The following is a 4754-nucleotide window of genomic DNA, read 5'->3' as shown; positions in this document are numbered from 1 at the left end:
CGGAGCACGACCAGCACAGTGCGCCGTACGGGTGACCATGACCCGTCCGGCGCAACACTGTTGCCATGTTGACCCTGATGCCATCCACGATGGGCTGCCAGTACGGCCCACGGGCGGTGGGCCCCTTCGGGCAGAGAGACACCCGAAGGTGGCCACGCCTCCCCCAGTCGGCCCAAGACAGAGCCGGCTCCCCGCAGCCGGCTTGCCGCCTCCCTCGAAGGAGATGCCCCATTAAGGAGACAAGACGCGGTGAGGCTACAGCGATCGCCCGCCGGGCAGCGGCACTGTAGCCACGCCTACCCCGACAAAGCCCACGTCACCAAGATAGAGCAATAGTAACCAGCCGCCGACCAGGTCCTGGACAGTGGGGCCTGCCTGTCGACCAAGGGGCCGGCAGCCGGCGGGACCCACCAGTCGGCGGGCCCCAGCAGCCGGCGCAGAAGCCGGCGAGCGCAGTCACGGACGGCTGGGCCCCGCGCCCAGTCGGATTACCATTGTACCCCTGGGGGGTAGGCCTATATAAACCCCCCGGGGCACCCATGCAAAGGGTTGAACCCCCAGCTAGTTTTAGACACCACACAAGGAGAAGAAGCAAGCTAGCCGTGCCCTTCTTCCTCCTCCCACCGAACAGCTCAAGGAGCATTGTGTAGCTACTTTTCCATCTAGTGATCATGCGGAGACCCCGCAGAGCAGCAGTAGGGGTGTTATCTCCACGGAGAGCCCCGAAGCTGGGTAAGATTCGCCGGCGTGCATGTCTTCGCCTCATCCCGTTTCCAGGCACCGGCGACGTCTTACTGGCTCCCACAATGATAAGCCACCCGTTGGCATATGTCGCACCTACCACCCGACAAGGGGCATTGTTACCTCGAGCTCTCAATGGCAAATATTTGAAGAAGTACCACCCGAGTGTGTGGCAGGAAGCCTAAGTAGGCAATGGCCGATATACGATTATCGCCCTTAGCACAAACATGGCCGATACATAATTATCGCCCTGAGAAAATAAATGGTCGATGGAGTGTTGATATCGTCCTTAGAACAAACACTATGCATATTATTTTTCGGCGTGCAAGCTTTGCCGAAACACAGGGGGGCATGTGTTGACACATGATTTTGGCAAGATACAGATTGCAATAAAGATGGTCTCGAGTGAACGGGTTTTCAGCATGAAAAGATTCACGTCGCCGAGTGGAACCACTTTGATGTTTCGGTTATATTCACTCGACTTTATCTTGCGGACCGAAACTATACTCCGAGTGGCATAATTCAATGTTCCGAGTGGTTTTTGGCCAATCACGTCTTCAAGATGACCTCGGATGAAGGACCATTATTAAGGAATTATCTTCGTCTCGTCGAGGCAATCGATTTTGATATATAAATCATCTCAATCCGAGTTCATATGCAAAAGTTAGAGGCAATACACTGCAGACCGAACCTCAACGGAAATATGGCGCGAGGTGCCAGACACTTGTCTGATGGGTTGCGCGAGTAATTCGGCCATCAAGACGGCCTTGAATCCAAAAACCTTCAGCACAGAAAAGTTTCGTCTCGTCGAGCCGATTGATTTTCATATATAATTCGTCTCAATCCGAGGTCGTATGAGGCCTGGAGAGACAAATCAAGATCGGGCTATGTTTTCAGTCGGAAATCCGAGTGAAAAGTTTACCATCCGAGTGAAAGTTTACGGTCGAGTGAAAATTTACCGGTCGAGTGAAAGTTTGCTGACCGAATGAACTTATTATTATACAAGTGGAAATATAGTCATCCGAGTGGAAATATGATCATCCGAGTGAAATTGTCGTCCAGGTGAAAATATTCCGAGTGAAAAGATTACCATCGGGACGAAAACTTGCCGATTGAATAAGATAGTGCCTTCCGAGTGGAAATATAGTCATCCGAGTGGAAATATAGTCATCCGAGTGAAAGATTGTCTTCCGAGTGAAAAAGTCCAATCGGACGATCCGAGTGAAAGTATCTAATATCCGAGTGGATGAGCTCAAGTCCGAGTGAAATTGAACATGTGCTCGAAAGTTTATCAAAATGACCTTGGATGAAGAAGTGTTCAATACAGAAGTTGTGCGTATCATCAAGATGGTAAACTTTGATTTTGGAGTCATCATCATCAGAGATAATATATAGCCTACAAATTCACTACGAGACTCGGATAATCCAGTCTACTGCAAGACCGAGTCCGACTGGAAGATAAAGATGACCTCGAAAAGTATTCAAGATGGCCTTATTTGAAAAAGTGATCAACATGAGAGTTGTTCGTATCGTCGAGGCACACAAGTTTGATATTTGGGCCGTCTCGATCGGAGATCATATGCAAGCCCGGCGGCCCGCGCAAGAAGGAAGACAGAGTTTGGGCCAGATTCAGACTGAATCCGAGTTGGAATAGAATTAGGACTCTAGGACGTGAATTGATGTAATTTTTCTTGTAAGGAAAGCCTAGATGAATCCTTTACTTGTACAGGAAGTCCAGTCGCCTCTTATATATGTTGGGGGTGACGGCCGATTGAACAACACACAATCGAACAAATCAATATACTACTTTTTCATCTATGTTTTATCTCTCCACCGTTTTTCTATCTCGTTCTTCGCTGTTCTTCGTGTTTGAGAGCTGTGAATCCCGAGGCTCTAGGGGCGAGCGAATCGACCTAGGGCAGCCCATAGCCGCTGCACTCCCTGACGGGGTCCCTCCTGGGGGTGTGGGGTTTTCGGGTCTGCAAAAGCGCCCGTCGACTGTCTTGTGTATCGCGCTGTCGGTCGGGTCTCCTTCGACGTGAGCTGCGGTGCATCACCCCCGGCGTCGAGGGTACACGTGATGTGTTCGTGTGTCAACAGGAGGGAGGCGGGGAACTAAGGGGGAACAATGTTTCGGTTTGAGACGCGCTTGTTTGAAATTTGGGGAAAGTTACAAACGTTCCCCCCATCTAAAATTTCGGACATATTGCGGGTTGGGGGTAGGACAGTCATGTCAGGTGTCCCAAATGTGGGCGGGATAGATTTCGGCCGAGCGCATGGGTAGGCGCCCACGGCGTATGAATGCTTCTCTGGCGTCTTGGTGAAGTTACAAACCTACCCCGGTTTAGACCTTTGGACATCGGGCCGATAGGCTACACGGGCCAGAGTCAGGACAGTAATTTCCTACCACCAAAACATTAGTCTCGGACCAGAGGCCTATTTGGCGCTTCGTTCAATATTTGGGAGCAGAAGCATTAATGTTTTCAGTTCTCTTGAATTGAACTTTCAGGATTTGTCAAACTTCACAAATCTTTACTCTTGAAAATCCTAAAGCTACGATTATTTTGGAATGGAGGGGGTACATTTGAATATACATTGTACACGAGTATATATTAAAAAATATGCAACTTACCTCAGTTCATGCATGGTTCCAGATATAATCTCCTTGGTTACAAAAAAAGTTAGATATGCGTATGAATATATATAGCATGTTCAAACTCACAACAAAGATTGATGCCCCCTTTTACATCTGATTTACAAATGCCATTATCTCGGGTTCAAATAGATGAATGCACTTCCTATGAATTCGAATCTTCGAAACCCCCTTTATGTTGGATTCGACATGTATTCTATTTCGTAGCTAGCAATTTGGAATGTATCCATGCAAGTGACAAATGTATAAAGTTCTTCACACTAACAACATGGAGTGCACTAATTAATGTTTATATATGAATTGCAAAAGCATCCATTGCCTGTTTTCAAACCGCTCTCACTCTATGGATCGATAATATGAAATAAACACATGCACATGCTAGAATTCAATTGCAGTTGAAGAAAGAGCCTACTCCTGGTACTGTATATTAGTGATAGGTGTGTGTACAAAGTACACGTGAATACCAGGAATTGTGCGTGTGTGGATACTATCGACGAACTAGCCCCCAAGCTTGTATAACATACTAAGGGCCTAGGGTTACAAATCATATATAGTCGGCTTATTACCAGTGGGGATAGAGTCCTCCGCGACTCTGGTAGCTTCGTGTTGTACGCCGAGTCCTCCACATGGGTCTTCGTATAACACGTCTCGGTCCAACCTATATGTGGCGCAGGATGGAACCGACCCATGAGTCTTTATGTTGACTCACCACAACTAGAAATGATGTGCCCACCACACCACACACGCAATCGGCCACTAAGAGAATAAGCATATACAATAGTACAACGGTATCTAGCTCACGATACGTCTCCATATTTTGTTGATGACACTGACAGACTTTGCATTTGATGCGTGCTCCGTATTTTGTATTTGAAGCGAAAGCACGATATGGTCACTGGACTTCAGAATAAGCTCATCACGGTCACCGCATACATTTTGTCGTGCTAACCAACATGTGGTTGGATGTTTAGAGGACAGTGGTTTCTCGAGCCCACCAAGGTTAAAGTCCCGGTGCTCGCATTTATCTTGTGTTAATTTCAGTATTTTCTGGCGACGTACGTTCAGTGGGAGGAGACGTTCCACTCGACTACGAGGCACATATGGTGACTTCGTAAAATCTCAAGATCATATATGCTGGCCCACTCTCTCGAAGGTGCTCATAGGGGTCGGGTTCGCGTGTGTGCGCTTATAGCGGTGAGTTCTTGCGCGTATATATGAGCCCTTGCGTCTGTACCGTGTTAAACAAATACATATCATGATTATATGTTCACTGGCTCACCCGTACAACTCCGTATTTTGTTGATGACACAATCAATTGACCAGTCAAACGTTCCACGCGGCGCAACTAGTGTTGCACCAT

This window comes from Triticum urartu, chromosome 6, assembly GCF_003073215.2.
Source record: "Triticum urartu cultivar G1812 chromosome 6, Tu2.1, whole genome shotgun sequence".
Lineage (NCBI taxonomy): Eukaryota > Viridiplantae > Streptophyta > Magnoliopsida > Poales > Poaceae > Triticum > Triticum urartu.
This window is presented reverse-complemented; position numbering follows the sequence as displayed.